We start from the raw sequence: 18650 nt of genomic DNA, 5'->3' as shown, positions 1-18650 counted from the left end.
GGACTCTCTTATATCTAAACTAATCTTGTTCTCTTCTTTTTAGATGTCTTTAAACAATGCTGCTTCTGGCTCTAATCCTAATGGCTCCTTTACCCTTATGAACTTGTGTGGGAAAGTCACCTTTAATGGATCCAACTTCAATGAGTGGATCAGAAACATCAGGATGATTACCCGCTACGAGGACAAAGAATATGTCCTTGACAAGGAGCTTAAGGAGATTGATGAGACCACTGCAACTCCTCAGGAGATCGCTGAATTTCGGGCACATGAAAGGGATGCTACGAAAGTGGCTTGCATCATGATGGCCACGATGACAGCGGAACTCCAAAAGTCTTATGAGGATTTCTACCCTTATGAAATGCACCAAGATTTGATGGAAAGATACCATCAAAGTGCAAGACAAGAGAGGTATGAAATCATCTGTTCCATGATAACAACCATGATGAAGGACGGGGAATCCGTCACGAGCCACATGTAGAAAATGCAAAGGTATGTGGATCGTTTGCTGAAGCTTAATGTGAACTTCCCTGAGGATCTTGCAATAGATATCATTTTGCACTCCTTACCATCATGCTATGATCAATTCCGCATGACATATCACATGAATAAGGAAGAGGTCACACTCAGCAAACTTCAGGGACTTCTCAAGACCACAGAATCAGGTCTTAAGGGGAAGTCGGTTGCTATCACTCCTACTCCAAACTCAACTCCGGTTTTGGCAATTGGGAAAAATCGATGGAGGAAGAGAAAGAGATCCTCGAAGGGTACCAAGGCTCGGACCCTTGATGGCTCTTCTTCAAGTTAAAACAAGAAAGGTTTCGTCACTCCTTCTTTTGACCCAAAAGAGGCTGAATGCTTCTATTTTCATGAAAAATCTCATTGGAAGCGGAACTGCCCAAAGTACCAGCAGGATGTGAAGGATGGGAAAGTCAAACCCAACCATGCAGGTACTTACACTATCATTTCTAATAACTCACCCCATTCTAAGTCTTGGGTCCTTGATACCGGTGGTGGTATTCATATTTGTTGTGACTTGCAGGGACTAAGAAGAAGTGAGAATGTGGAGCAAGGAAGAATAAACTTGATCATGGGGAATAGGAAAGCTTTACCTGTTACCAAGATTGGAGTTTATACTTTATCGCTAAGTAGTGGGTTTAATTTAGATTTGAATAAATGTTGTTATTCGCCAGGAATGGCAAGAAATATTATTTCCTTTCATGCTTTGTACAAACAAGGGTTTACCTTTTCATTTAATAATGAAGTTGGTTCTATAGATGTTTTCTATAATAATGTTTTTATTTTAAAGCATTACCTTGTGATGGTGTGTATGAAGCTGTATCTGTTGTAGATAACTTGGGAAATAATGTTTTGTGTATTGATTCTACTAATAATAATAACTTGGATAAAGCATCATTATGGCATTGTCGTCTTGGACATATAAGCAAGAAACGCATAGGCCAACTCCAAAAGGATGGAGTCTTGGAGTCGTTTGACCTAAAGTCAGATGATAGTTGCTAATCATGCTTACTTTGAACAATGACAAAGTCACCCTTCACAGGCTCGTGTGAGAGGGGTGAAGGTTTGTTGGACCTTATACACACGGATGTGTGTGGACCATTCAAACATGCCACAAGGGATGCTAATCGTTATTATTTGACTTTTACTGATGATTACAGTAGATATGGATATGTCTACTTAATCAAGCATAAGTCAGAGACTTTCGAGAGGTTTAAGGAATTTAAACAGGAAGTCGAGAATCAATTGGGCAGGAACATTAAGATGCTTCGATCCGATCGAGGAGGTGAGTATCTTAGTTCAGAGTTCCTCGAGTATCTTAGGGAATGTGGGATTGTCTCACAATTGACACCTCCCAGGACACCACAGTTGAATGGTGTGGCTGAGAGGCGTAATCGAACCTTGTTGGATATGGTTCGTTCCATGATGAGTCGAGCTACGCTACCAATCTCATTCTGGGGGTATGCCTTAGAGACTGCCGCCCATATTCTTAATCTTGTCCCTACAAAGAAAGTTGCCAAAACTCCTCACGAGATGTGGACTGGCAAAGTACCTAAGCTAGACCACATCAAGATTTGGGGTTGTGAGTCTTTCGTGAGACGCGAGACTCATGATAAGCTCGAACCTCGAAGCGAGAGGTGTATTTTCATCGGCTACCCACAGCAATCCTTTGGTTACCTCTTCTACAGACCTAGTGACAATGTGGTCTTTGTAGCAAGAAGAGGAGTCTTTCGAGAGAGAGAATTTATAAGCCAAGGAGACAGTGGGAGGCAAATTGATCTTGAAGAAATTCAAGAATCAAGCGGTGAAGGAACTTCAAACACTAGCCCTCAACTTGAGGAGGAAACTCCTGTTGAGCCAGTTGATGAGCCTGTACCTCTGAGGCGTTCCACGAGAGTTAGGAATGCACCTGAGCATTACTATGGTTTCCATATTACTGCGGAAGGTGAGACACTTATTAGTGATGAGACACTAGTAGGTCTGGAAGAACCTAACAGCTACATGGAAGCCATGGCAGGCCCTAAGGCTGCTAAATGGAAAGAGGCCATGGATAGCGAGATACAATCCATGTATGACAATCAAATTTGGAACTTGGTTGAGAATGTACCTAGTCGTAAGACTGTAGGGTGCAAGTGGGTCTTCAAGAAGAAGACCGACATGGATGGTAAAGTACACACTTATAAGGCGAGACTGGTTGCAAAGGGCTTCTCTCAAATTCCTGGAGTGGACTATGATGAGACCTTTTCTCTAGTAGCCAAGATTAAGTCTATTCGGGTTCTGTTATCCATAGCTGCATTTCATGACTATGAAATATGGCAAATGGATGTCAAAACCGCTTTCCTTAATGGAAAGTTGGCTGAAGATGTTTACATGAGTCAGCCAGAGGGTTTTGTCAGCAACGAGTACCCTAATAGAGTGTGTAAACTCGAGAAATCCATTTATGGATTGAAACAGGCACCTCGCAGGTGGAATCTTTGCTTTGATGAGAAAGTCAAGGAATTTGGCTTTTCGAGGAGTGAAGATGAATCATGCGTCTATATCAAGGCTAGTGGGAGCATAGTCAGTTTTTTGGTACTGTATGTGGATGACATACTACACATAGGAAATGACATCCCAACCCTGCAGGAAGTAAAGTCCAGGCTTGGGAAGTGTTTCGCTATGAAGGACCTTGGTGAAGCTGCCTATATCCTAGGGATAAAGATTTTGAGAAACAGGAGTAAAAGACTAATTGGACTTAGTCAAAGTACCTACTTGGACAAAGTGTTGAAAAGATTCAACATGCATAACTCCAAGAAAGGTGAGTTACCCATTCAGTGTAACGCTAGATTGAGTAAGACACAAATCCCTAGTACTGAGGCTGAGATAGCAGAAATGAGTCGATTTCCTTATGCTTCAGCTGTAGGATCGATCATGTATGCTATGACGTGTACTCGACCTGATGTAGCCTTTGCTTTGAGCATGGTTAGCAGGTATCAGGCGAACCCTGGAAAGGAACACTGGACTGCGGTAAAGAATATCCTCAAGTACCTGCGAAGGACTAAGGACTGGGTCCTTACCTTCGGTGGGAGTGATGACTTGAGAGTTGTAGGGTATAGTGATGCTAGTTTCCAGACTGATAGGGATAATTTCCGCTCTCAGTCAGGCTGGGTCTTTACCCTAAACGGAGGAGCAATTTCTTGGAAGAGTTCCAAGCAGGAGACAGTGGCTGATTCCACTTGTGAATCAGAGTATATAGCAGCAAGCGAGGCAGCAAAGGTGGCGATATGGCTAAAGAACTTCATCGGAGACCTTGGAGTTGTTCCAGCTATAAAAGAGCCAATGGAGATTTTCTGTGACAGCAATAGTGCGGTTGCCTTAGCCAAGGAACCAAGGGATCACGGGATATCCAGACACATCGACAGAAAATATCATTTTATCAGACATCGAATTGAAGAAGGACTCCTCATGGCGAAGAGGGTATCATCGGATGAGAACCCGGCAGATCCCCTCACGAAGGGACTGAGTAGGGTTAAGCATCACCAGCATGCTCGGAGCATAGGGCTGAAGGATGATATAAGTTTTAGTAGTTAGATAACCCAGAAATTTGTAAAGTGTAATTGACATTTGATGATGAATAAAAGGTGTTTTATTTATGAGTAAAGTGTTGTTATCTCTTGTCGATCTTTTACTATATTTCTTTTGCATGTTTTGACTTCCAGAATAATTATGTTTGGTATATCATATTATTCAAACCTCCACAGTCGGTCATATGTCGGAAGTAGTTATGAATCAAGACTGTCATGATTGGTTGCAGAGGTCTAAGGTGTTGGACATGGCTACAACAATCATGAGTGCTCATAAGTTCTGAGCATTGGAATCAACCCACGCTCACTAGAATCACTTCATGGAATTTTATCTCGAGTGATCGTGAGACGGTAATATCATATAAGTCTTCAAACCTAGAGATATGATTTGTTACTTACGAGTTGGTTATGCATTGATTGTACGTAAACGCGTTGGTAACTCGATGTTATAAAACGTGCCTTTGTGTGTAATTCAATGAGTGGTAGAACAAACATATGAGTCGAAGTTTATCTGTTCCTTCTTGGATTAGAAGCTGATATCTGGGGCCCTCGATGATTTTGTTTTGACCTATGTACCGGGCCCGGTCAGAACTAAATTGATGTGTTCAGTTGAGTTCTATGTCAAACAAATCGGAAATCGGGAAACAAATGCTGGACAATAAGCAAGACAATGTTCCATGTGTTTGTCCGGCTGATATCTAGAACAGAGGATTATATGATCACTTATCTAAATGGCGCGTTCTAGTTCAACAGAGTTTAAAGAGCTAAGATTGCGGATCGGTTCCTGAAGTTATACTTGCAAATATAGTTACTAGACTTATCCAAGTGGGAGACTGTTGGATATAGTGTCTAAGCCCATAACTATATTTGGTATATACTTGACCCGACCCGGCATGGTCCATTTGGGTTGCACTTCACCCGAACAATTTATGGATAATATTTGAGAATAGTACAAGTTATGATTTATTAATATATTATAAGTTCTAATATATTAATATAAGATCATATTATTTAACTAGTAGTGATCTATAATTAATCTAGGATTAATTTAGTGATCAAAGATATTACTAATTAAATATGGGCTTCTATATTTATATAGTGTGGGCTTATGCTTATTTGGAATGGGCTAGGCTTGGATGGAGAAGTCCATGGATACTCCATGGAGCTTTAACCCATGGATCTCATGGAAATGAAGAGACATGGGTATTAGGGTTTACATGGATGTAACCCTAATCCACCACATTATATAAAGGAGGCTTTGGCTCTTGAAATCACACTATTTGACACATGTTGAGGTGAGGGCCGATTTCAAGAGAAGTGTGACTATTCTCTCAAAGTTCCAAGTTTGTGGTGATTTGTGACTTTCATTTGAGGCATCCACATTATTGGTGCTAGGCTCTAAAACTCCAAGGAATCAACTACAACTACAAGGTAAGTGTTTCTACTAGATTTATTTGATTCAAGTTCCCCATGCCATGCTAGTTAGGATATAAGCCTTGGAAAAATAATTATTTGCATGTATCTTAGACAAACATAGATCCAAGGTTTATTAGGGTTGCATGTACACTTAGGAAGTGTTAGAATGCTCAAAACCCATCAGTAGGCACGTACTACTGAAAGCACAAGATATGTACCTGAGTCAAGGAAAGTGATAATGGATGATTATAAGGAACTTCCGGTGTGTGATCCTTTTTGTATGTAAAATAATTATTTATGTCTTGTGTGTTAGTATTGTTATGCCAGTGTTGGGTTTTGAGCATTCTAATACCTTGGATCTATGTTTTCTCTATTATACATGCAATTATGAACTTTCCAAGGTATTATCCTATCAAGCATACAATAATTGATACTTGGGTAATCAAATGGATAAAATACATACCTTTGTTGATGTAGCTTGTCTTCATGAAGCTTGAGTGCCTAGTACCCCAAGTGTGACACCTCAAATGGTTCACACAACACCAAATACACCTGGAATAGATTAGAGAGAAATCCACACTTCGTAAAAATCGGCTAGCCCTTTCTATCACACATAGTGGCCGATTTTGTCACGAATAAGATGCTTATATAGTTAGTGACAATTAGGGTAAACCCTAATTGTCATGGCTTTCAATTTACTTGGATCCATGGGTTCAAATACACAATCAACCCATATATTTAATTAGTCTTCTTTTGATCACTTAATTAATTCTAGATTAATTCTTGATCAATAATAATTAAATAATCTTATTAATATATTAGAACTTATAATATATTAACAAACCTTAGGTGTTATTTCTCTCATTATAGTCTATCCAAATGCATGATGCCATGCAACCCAAATGGACCTTGTCGGGTCGGGTCAAGTCTTACCAATTATAGTTATGGACTTAGACATTAATCCAACAGTCTCCCACTTGGATAAGTCTAAAACTATTATTGCAAGTATGACTTTAAGAACCGACTGGCAATCGTAGCTCTCAAAAGCTTATGTCGAACTCTGACATTGCCGATGATCTCTGACCTTTGTCAATGTCTTGTCCATTAGATAAGGGATCATATATTCCTCCATTCTAGACATCATATGGACTGAGACATGGATTATAATCATTCTCTCTGTCTATTTGTTGTTTCCCGATTTCCGATTTATGACGACTGACTAATTAAACAAATCAAATCAGTCTAGGCCCGGTCGAGCACTTACATTTGTCATCACCAAATCATCGAGGGGCACACAGATATCGCTTTTATCCCGAAGGTAAAAGGAATGGATAAACTTCGAATCATATGGCTTGTTCTACTACTTGTTGAATCATACACAAAGGCACGTTTTATAACATCGAGTTACCAATGCATTTTCATGCAATCAATGTATAACCAACTCATAGTAATAGCTCATATCTCTAGGCTTGAAGAATATAAGATATTATCGTCTCATGATCACTCGTGATAAAATCCATGAATCGATTCCAACGCGGGTTGAATCCAATACTCAGAACTTACGAGCACTCTTGTGTGTTGTAGCACCACCTTGTCCAACATCTTAAGCCTCTACAAGCACAACCCATGACAGTCATGATTCATATCTACTTCCAACATATGACCGACTGTGGATGGTTTGAATAACTTAGTCATTTAGAACAATGACCTAGTTATTCTGGAAGTCAAAACATGCAAAGTGAAACACAATAATAATCGAATCCAATATGGTCTCAGAACTTAGGAATATAAATAAACACATTTTTATTTATCACCATATGATTACACACTGATCATTGTATACTGTTTCAGCTATCAACTTTATTCTTGTATTTAAAACACTAGCTGTCCCATGCTCCAAGCATGTACACTATGTTTTCTAAACACTAGTCATGCCACACACCAAGTATGGACACTATGTTTGTCTATGATCTTTACTTTGTGAAATAGACCAATTGAACATAACTCCAATGATTCTCATTTCACAGTCCCAAATCCTTACTGCAAATGCAAGAATTCCAAATTCATGCCATTTACTGAAATCTGTTAAATTCTAAACTTATCTGCATTGATCCTCTTGTAATGATTATGCACAAAATCACAAAGACATGACAACAAACACCACAGAGTATTCCAATGGAGATCAAATCCATGGAAACATCCTTCTTGCATTAAGTTTTTCTCATCTTACACAGATTGAATAATTTCTAACTTTGAAACATTTCCATATTCCATTTTGACTATCACTTCTGTACAAGAGTTACCTTCTTACAGATTATGTCAATATGGTCCTTCTAGAATTAACATTATACTTCCAACTTTCCCTGAGCAACCAATCTTTGGTAAACCTTACATTGTCCTCAACAATTGCTTAATCGTTTTAGTCATATCCAATTCTAGACCCTTTCCCTTATTGATGCCCCAGGCATTTGGAAAATTTTAGAAAGGACAAATATAGCACATGTAATCAATCCTATATCTGAAGCATATGGGACACGGTTCATGGTGTCTCACATAAAGACTAAACCAGTCTTTTGCTATAACATTTCCATTTCTATTTGCCAAGTTCTCATAATTCAGATTATGAAAAGGGATGTCGTAATCATAATCAAATTTTAGAACACAAATAATGGACCCATACATAGATTTTCCTTATGTTGAGCCATTCCAACATGAAATTCATATATATATCCTTGACTAAATACGATTAAAACCTGAATCTAAGCTTTTAGATTTGAGATGAAGTATAATTTCCTCTCCTTTAATTATAGCAAAACACTTTTTTCAACGAATTGAAACTTTTGTTTTCTTTAATTAACATTTCTAACTTGCAACCTTTATCATAATTATCATGCTCCCACTAACATGATGAATATTAGCATAACACTTATGCTCCCACTAGCTTTGACATGTATTCAGAAATCAGCTGAACTTCAGATTTCTGATACTAGATTGCTTTCATAAAACTTTATCAATATCATACACCTTATCTTAGATAGCTCACAGGTGTGTCTAAACAATTTTAAGAACAATGAAAAGGGATGCCGTAATCATAGTGTCGATTGTTTAGACCCTTGCCACATCTCACAAGTCCATGTTAGTGTGTTGGTTAACCACACATGGTCCACTAACGACTTTGAGAATGCAAATATCACAATTGCTATCTAGCTAAAATATACTTAGTGAAAGTGTTTCCTCACCATCATTTTCATGAATCGGAGAGAAACCTTATGACACTTAGATTTAATGGTGTATCTGTTCTTATCCATGTGAATTGTCAAAACCATAGTCACAAGACAAGGATAATGACAAATCCAAACTCATATGGACTGAACTCAATCTTAATTTCTTGCCATCTGGCAGCTCAACGGGGGAGGATGACTTCATGTGGTAACGTAACAATTGAATACATAGTAAAGAAAGCAATATAACCATCAAATATATAAATTGAAAGTTTACATTGTTAAAAGGTACATGTTCAAAACCAATTACAATATGATGCCAAAATATGAATTTAAACTGGCGACGCTACGTCCCTTCTTCAAAAGCTGACTGATACCTGTTATTACTGAATCCCTGGGACATACAAGTAGTTTTGAAAAAGTAGATCAACATTTAAGCTGGTGAGTTTCGTAAGTATTAAATGACAATTTTTGTATGAATTAAAATGAAATGTTTTGATTTTGTTTGTTTCTTCCTAGAAAATCCCATATTTTCTACTAGTATTAATGTAGCCTTTTATCAAGACCAATGTTTGTTTCTAGAAAATTTATGTTTTTCCGTATGTGGGTGGTAGTCTAGAAGTTCCAAAACTGTAACACAAAAATGTTTTTCATTCCTAATGTAGTTAACTTATGTGCGTTTAAAGTCGCCAAGACATCTGAAAACCCCGTAAATCAATGCGTTTTTAACACTCCATGTGAGTTTTATAACCATGCTATAGACTAGAAATGCCTATACACAACGTTCTTTAGGCGTTGGAATGTTCTGACGATTGTCACCCCAAATGGTGTACTATAGCTAACAGTCAGGGCGCGGGGTTGTCAGTCCCGTATAGATCTATACGCAAACACCATGCCCCCCCTCCAAGGGATTCTGGTATATAATACATGACATGAAATATGTACTCGAACGTACGTGAAGTTTAATGCCTCACAAAATTTAGTATAAAACAGATTTACGTGTGAAAATGTTCATTTGTTCTTGTATATGAATATATCTCTTTGAAATAGTGTTTCTAGTATGTAAAAGTTCGTGATGTTCTCGTAAAACTATACCTATTACAGTTTTCTAAAAGTGCGTCTCGTTTGTATAGTAAACCCTAGTGAAATGCTCACTTGTTATGAAAGTATAACTTTTGTAGTGCCCAAAAATGGACACATATACATACAGTACAAGCAGAGTGTTTGATAACAACATTTTTTCATTTCAAAAGACAAGATATTATCGTGATATATTTTGCATACGAAAGTTTCCCTAATATAGTTATAAAACACATATGATTCCATTTATAAAAAGTGTATAATGAAACATTATATTACACACGATGATGATTGTGTGTTTTACTTGTGTTCCCCCCCTTAAAAGCATATAAAAGCGTTTATAAAACATTTAAATGTGCGGATTATAGGGGTATGAACTCACTTGAAAGATCGAAGAAGGCGAGATGAAAACCAAGCAGAATTTCGACTTGAGAAAGCGGATTTTCTCGGGATTCTCGGGAATCTTGGGAGCACAAACGACCTTTGGGACTCGAGCAAGGAAACCGGGGCTTCGAGATAGCACGTGCACGGAAAACGAGGCAAAAACGCAAGAAAGTTGAGAGAAATTGAGCCATTTCTTCGGAACCCTTGCATCCCTTTTATAGGGGCTGGGAACTGCCTCGGTACGCTGGGCGTACGCGTGCGTCATGCGTGACCGCCTTCTCGACTAACTCGGAGCTTCGGATGGGACGGGGTATAGCCTCGCATAGGGGCGACGTGGACAATCCGAGGCCTAGTCCTCGAGTACGCTGGGCGTAACTCGGATCGACCTGGTTACTCCCCTTCGGATAATGCCGAGATTAAATAATAAAATTTATATTTTATTTATTTAATAAACTTCAAAAATTCATATCTTCTTCATACGAACTCCGTTTTCGACGTTCTTTATATCAACGCGTAGGTGAGACTACGCTCTACGACTTTCGTTTAGATTCCGTCGGCAAATTTTGAAATTATTTTCATTATTTATTTTTAAAAGGTCGCGGTAAGAAAATTTTGTTAGAAATTCATAACTTCGTTATCTGACGTCTGTTTTTGCCAGACTTTTTACCGTTGCAAAACCATTGTCGAGACTTTCGATTCTCATTTAGGTCATTCCGGTCAAAAGTCGCTCGATCTCCGTTTCGAGTTTTTAGTTGTCTATCGCTAAGCCGAACTTGAAAAAAAATCATAACTTCCTTATATGAAGTCAGATTTGGGCGTTCTTTTTACGTACGATCACGGTTTAATGACATCTAACATAGTAGGTAATTAATTAGAGACTTTTGGACATTTTATTTTCGAAGTTAATTTCATTATATCAAAAGTGGTTACAATACTTGACTTTTTAGGTCATTACATAGAGTTAAAATATCGGGTTGTCACACTGCCATTGCTTCCAAGTCGTTGTGCAACCAATTGAGAACTCTAAGAACTCATATGCAAAGCCAACTTTCACTGGAATGGGCATAGAATATGTCAACACGATAGGTTATAAACCTCAAGTCGTGTGCTAGTGAAGAACTACAGGATTTATTCTTGATTAGTTCTTGAGACTTTCAAGACCTTTAAGACTCTCACTGTCCTCTTGACATATAAGACTTTCTTTTCAGATATTCAAGAGATAGTGTGGATTCTAATCAAGACAAACACTTCACACAATTGGCCTTAGTTGGTCATTGTTTTATCCAAAACATCACAACTTACCAATTTCAAATGTACAAGAGTAGAAAACTTTTACTCTTACATTTGACAAGTGATTTAAAACTTCTTTAAGACATGTCACTCAAGTTACAATCTTAGAGTATAACTATAAGAATCGTTTTGGAATGAAATATGACTCATCTTCTTGATTTAACCACTTCAACAATTCATAACTCCTCTTTTTAGCTACTAGAATGCACTTACATGATGAATTGTGATAAGGTCTCTTAATCATTAAGATGATTATATAACATGATACTAAAGTACTCTCCCATCTTTTTAGATTTGAGAAACTTTTGTCCTTCTGCCTAATTTGATTCTTCTCATTCGTTCTGCCATACACTGAAATTTTTTTCCACTGCTTCAGAATTATACTTAAGCCTGTAAGTATAACCATATTAACTAAACTTTAGTATGATGAATTGTCTTATCGATCTTTTGTGGTGGACTTACTCAGTTCACAAGAATGTACTCGATCCCTTAGTCCTTTCACTTGACTCACACATCCATGTGAACAAGTAGTTAGTCTTAATTTTCCATTGCTCGAAAGTTCTCATTCATCATACTATACAACTTGCATGATTGCAAGTTTCGGTCCAATTGAAACTTGGGTGATGAGAATCTTTCCTTATTTTGTAAATTTAGACACTACCACGTATGAAAGAATCAAATTCATATTTCCCCTCTTGCTCTTAATGGAATCTTATAAGCAACATAGATTTTCACAAATGCCACTGTAAGGATATTTTAAAATAAATAAAATCAAAAGATTTACCTTTTATTTTAAAACTTTACGGAAAACCTTATACTTACAATCCATATGAAAACTTGTTGTTATCTATTCCTAAGAAAAATATCATAACTCTTAAGAAGTAGCTCAAGAATCCGATCTTCAAACTATGCGATAGAAATCCATCTACACGATCAGATTCAGCATATTCTTTCTTTTAGTTTCTTCACTTTTATTTATTCTTAAAACATCAACATGTGACCCAGTCACATCATTTATCAAGAATCTCAGAATAGAAACTTAGTAGAGTTAGATAATGGACTTTACCTGAAGTAGAGTCAAACTTATTGACTTTAACATCCTTAGGTAAAATTGGCAGCTTCGCAGCTAATGCCCCTTCCTTTGTCAATATAAACATATGGACCCTTTGGTAATGGTATGTAGGACTATCATAGACTTAACTTTTCTCTTTACCATGTGGTAATGGAAGTGAGAGCTTTACTGGATATCCAATCTCATCATTGTCAATGTCCAAAAAAAAGTATTAGGAAGTTGATCTTAGCAAATAGATAAGATCATTAAGGGTCTTGTCAAAGTCTGTTTCATAGGAGTCCCAAAGGAACTCACTATGTGACTTAGAAAGTAGTTGAGCCACCAACTTTCTCAAGACTTTTACACCCAACTCTCCCGGCTTGTCAATATGTAAGTACATCTCCAAGATGTGATCACACATATACCTTTGCTTGCCAATAGGGCTTGAGTGACCTTAAACTTTTCAAGAACTTGTGGGTTAGGGAGAATAATTGGAGGAGGTGAAAGAAGTATGATTTCCATGGGACATCATCTTCATTTAGGAAAGCTTGTTGCAAGAGATTTGGGAAGATCATAAGTGTCTAAACCAGACATCTTTTGGGAGATATTCAAGATAGTTGATTTAAAGTCCTTAATATAACACCCAATATGAAATATTAAGGCTAGGACTCAACATAATATTTATATAACTTGGAAGAGGGATGCCGTAATCCAAGCTATAAAATATTTGAAGGTAGGTGAATAACGATTCACCAATTTCCACAATGAAAAACGAAATGTATTATTAGGTTTTATTTGATTTTGAAACTCCTAGATCTTTTAAGATTCATTGAACTTTTCAATGGTATGTTTCAATCTCGAGTGTGCCCTTCAGGTTTTGTGACTGGGATGCCGAGGATCACAAAACAAGGTGTGAAGTAACCATGCAAATATATTAGGTACCATTAATATTTACCCCTTAATCGATGTGCCGGTTAACCACACACGTTCCACTGATACTATGATAAATATTAAGTTACCCTTTGCCTACCTTGTTAAGTCTAGGTTAGTGTGCCGGTTAACCACACACGCTTCACTAACATCTTAAACAAAGTGCAAAGTGTAATTTCATGGATTAGCACCTTATTCACATTTTCGTAAGTAACTAAGATTGGGTATTAATAAGAGTTTAGTTACTTAGTATTTATCATTAATACTTTTAGTGAAGGGAGAATTTTAGTCCTTGTCCTACCCGTTCGGCTAACAACCCTCCACCAGTCAAGGAAGCAGTGGGTGAGAGTGGACACCCATTAAAATACCATTTTATAGGCAGTAACCTTATACCCCCTTATAGATCGGCTTCCTGAATGAGGCCTACTAACGGTAAGACTGACTTTACTCTTATATATATATATATATATATATATATATATATATATATATATATATATATATATATATATATATATATATATATATATTATCAACTTATATTATGATAAAGTATAAGGGTTGAATTTTAACTTTTAAAATTCTAAGGCTTAACTTGGAATTAAAGTATTCATAAGAGAAAACTTTTCAAATTCCAAAACATGAGGGCATGTTTTGAAACTATTCAAAACTAATTAATTCCATAACTTATGTGTTTAAAGTACTTTTAGTTAAAAGACTCTTCAAGTTCCATAACTTGAGGACAAGTTATGGAAGACTTTAAACTATTAAAAGAATGTAACTTTTCTTTATTTTGTAACCTATGGAATTAATTAAGGTTACACATTTTATTACTTAATGAAGTGACTCTTGAACCTCCATAACTTGAGGACAAGACTCTTCACTTTTTGTAACCATTGCCAAGTTTTATGAGTTTTATGAAACTTAAATGTTACCTTTCATGTAACTTGAGGACAAGTTACACAAACACATTTTAGAATCAACTCTTAGATTAATGATCTAACAATTCATCGAGTGCACGAACCAACTTGGCGAGTTGGATGCTTTTTGAATTGGACTCGGCGAGTCCATCAGTGGACTCGGCGAGTCTGCTGTGCAGACATCACCAAAATTCAATTTTTCAGCTAATTTTGCAAGTATAACAAGAAAACAAGCCTACACTTTGATACCATTGTTGGGTTTTGAGCATTCTAACACTCCTAAGGGTACATGCAACCCTAAATACCTTGGATCTATGTTTTCTCTATTATACATGCAATTATGAACTTTACAAGGTATTACCCTATCCAACATACAATAATTGATACTTGGTTAATCAAATGGATAGAATACATACCATTGTTGATGTAACTTGTCTTCATGAAGCCTGAGTGCCTAGTGCCCCAAGTGTGACACCTCAAATGTGTGACAACCCGATATTTCGAGACAATGTAATGTAAAACCGATCAAATCTAGATCAAAATATAATCTTCCTAAAATCTTATTTTGGTTAATTAAAGTAGTGGGAATCGTATCAAGGTTTTCGTACATATAAAGAACCCACAAATCTGACTTCAGATGAAGAAGTTATGAATTTTTGAAGAAATTCTTTAAACACGTCATTTTAATAAATAAATAACAAAAATAATTTCGGAATTTGCCAACGGAATCTAAATGAAAGTTGTAGATCTTGGTCTCACCTTCGCGTGGATATAAAGAACACCAAAAACGGAGTTCGTATGAGGGAGATATGAATTTTAGAAGTTTATTTAAAATAAATATAAATTTAATTATAAACTCCCGGTATTATCCGAAGGGGATTCATCGGATAGGACCGAAGTATGCCCTGCGTACCTTCGTACGCCCCGCGTACTCAGATCAAGGGCGTCGGATCATCCACGTCGCCCTATACGAAGCTATCGACCCGCCCATCCGACCCGTCGTCCCATCCGAAGTGCGTAAGCGATGACGTATCGTACACGCTGCGTACCCTCATACGCCCAGCGTACCGAGGTGGTTCAGCACCCCTATAAAAGGGATGCGAGGCTTTCCGGAAATTTTGCTCACTTCTCTCTTTTCTCTCAAGATCTTGCCTCGATTTCCGTGCCCGTTCAAACCCGAAGCTCTGGTCTTTTTGCTCAAGTCCCGAGGGTCAATTTTACTCCCGAGATTCCCGAGAAAATCCATTTCCCGAGACGAAACTCTGCCCGGTTTTCCATCTCGCTTTCTTCAATCAATCAAGTGAGTTCATACCCCTTAATTTACCTTTTAAATGTTCTATAAATTCTTTTATATGCTTTCAAGGGGGGGATACAAGTTAAATACTTATAGTTATTGCTTCAATCACATTTGATTGCATTAATCACATGTGATTAATAACTAGGGAAACCAGTGATTTTATCACTATTCAAACTGTCTATCAAACTGTTTTACCTCAAAATGTTTTCCAAACCCATTTACTTTTCAAATTTATACTACAACTATGATTTGAACAAATGTTCCTTATACTTAAACTGTGTTAATCAAATCTATGCCTTCAAATTGTTTTATAGATTGACATCAAGTCGATCTTTCTTTAAAAATAATACTTATGTTTCAAATGTCTTATAAATACTTATTTACGCTTTTATATTATAAATTGCATGCCCATATATGTATAGATGTATAAATAATGTTTAAAGGGCTTAGGAAGGCCATCCACCCTATTTTCTTTTTCTCGATTTGGATGTGGTCTGGTGGGATTTCGGGTGACCATCCGAAGGTCGTTTCCATATTAATTATATAGCAAATATACATATATAGACATAAAAGTACTTCCATATTCATACGTACTAGACGCACCATTAGTAAGTTACCATCGGGGTAACACAGGATCATACTATTACAACTGCTAGATCAATGAGTCAGTTCATTCATGAGTCTATACTAGGAAGAGAATAGATGCAACTATACTATGAGAACATATACAACTATACTAGGACGAGAAACATTTCATCACATATGCAAGAATACGATAACAAATGTGATCCACTGTATCGGAGCATGCCTTAAATGTCATGGCCCGAGTTGTAGCCAGAATTCTCTTGGACGGAGAGCGTTGAGTTTGCGTATAGATCTATACTGGATTGACTATCCTACACCTTGCTGCTAGCTACAACCGGACCTGCAGGTCTGCGGGTGCCAAACGTCATTCCATTATTACGACCGTCTTTATGTCGTTGTTATCAGTCGATAGTATGGTGCAATTATCACATTATACCTTAATATAAATCCGGTTTAAGGTAGTTAGTACAATAGTAGTTCCTATAATACAAAACTACAGTACTACAATGATTTACCCATTACATTTTTAGTGATAACTTCACTTAAACTTTAATGTACAAACTATATTTTGTTAAAAGATAGTTACACTTGGGAAATTTCACACTGTTACATAAAACAAGCATACAAAACAGTTAAGCCTTGGTAGAAGGCTACTTTAATAGAAAATATAGGTTTTTCTGAGAGATTCAAACTTTTACAAACACTTACATATATTTTACAACTTATACCTGCGACAGGTTCAAGCGTTTTCAATAACAAACACTGACACTAAAACAATTATGAACTCACCAGCTTAATGCTGATAAACTCTTTCAAAATAACTTGTATTCTCAGGTGATCAGTAGACAGGTACCGATGCCAGCTTTTGAGATGATGGAGCGCATTCAAGACTCATCATATTATTATTTTGATTTACCTTATATTTTTGGTGTCTAAAAACTGTACAGAACACGCTTGTATTAAAATTATATATTTAATGCAATGGATGATGTTGTTTGCTATTTTCATTTACTGTGTTGTGATACTTTACATGACGTCCTCCGCCCCAGAACGTTTCCGCCGTTCTTGGTTTTGGGGTGTGACAGATTGGTATCAGAGCATTGTTTATAGTGAATCAAGTATATCAACACATAAAGGATATACTAAACTATAAACTCATTTGGGATTAAACTATGACCAAGAGTCTATACTTTAAATATTAAAATATTTAATTAAGTATACTAGTCTGCATTCATACTAAAACCAGTGTCACAACGACAAGAACAAAAGTATTACGATTGTTAAATATCACAAGTGAGCTCGGGGATGTATGGTCAGTCCTGGGAATGGCATAGCCTGATCAACTATGTCGGTCTTAGGAGTGATTAGCACATGCCCTAGAATGGTTGTGATAGGTTAACAAGTCTAAAAACTTACCAACCATACTACAAGAAGATCAGTAGAACTTAAGCTAAAAATACTATAGGTGTATTTTGTACTACTAGTTACACGTATACTACATTCTTAGACCTCCCTTCTCGCGTAGATCAAATGGTTAGATTCCATCACAGCGACCTGTACTTTCCAAATAAAGGCAATGCCGGGTGGATCAATGAAGAGCTCGATGATGACCATCCAATCCCTTTGGATGATCACCTCGCAGAAGGCTTTTCTGATGGATCCTACTCCGAGCCTTAAGTCAACAACCTACCGCTCGTAGGTCAAGCCCGAACAACAATCCTCGACCAGCGTTTTCTAGGTCCTACTCCCTTGTGGGTAAACAACTTGAATCGCTGGAGTGATGAACAGGGTCAACCCTTACCATACCTTGGGGACCGAAGCTTTCATAACGTCAGCGATGGTGGCTCTGCTGACCGAGCTCTGCCTGTCATTATCCACAGAATAGCTCGTAAAGTCGAGCAAGGTCGAGCAGCCATCGACCGGGTCATAGAGTTTGATGCCAACTCAGGCGTCAACACAGTCCGTATCCGCCGTCTTAAAGAAAACATGGAATGGACCCAGAGAACAAATAAAACCCTGCAGTAGCAGTTGGCTGCCTCACAAGCTGAAATCTTGGAACTTCGAGCTCGTCAGAGGACTCAAGATCGACACCTTCAAGAGGTGTTTCGTCAAGTGTCCGACCGCAGTACTCGCCAGGGATTTTCCCATCGCCGTTGGTTGATGTCTAGTACATCTCTGTCTTTTGATTAAAGAATAGCCTTTAACATCTGTGCTCTAAGTTGCACTTGTCTGTAAAATATTTCTAACTTTCCGTACTCAAATTTGAAATCTAAGAACTGTCAAACTTTTCTATATGGTATGATGTAAGACCTACCGTTAGGTCAATTTTTCCTGAACTTATTACATCAATAATACCAGTATTATTGAGATCTATCTATCTGTGGGAAAAATCTATAC

Source organism: Lactuca sativa, chromosome 1 (genome assembly GCF_002870075.4).
Source record: "Lactuca sativa cultivar Salinas chromosome 1, Lsat_Salinas_v11, whole genome shotgun sequence".
Classification (NCBI taxonomy): Eukaryota; Viridiplantae; Streptophyta; class Magnoliopsida; order Asterales; family Asteraceae; genus Lactuca; species Lactuca sativa.
This window is presented reverse-complemented; position numbering follows the sequence as displayed.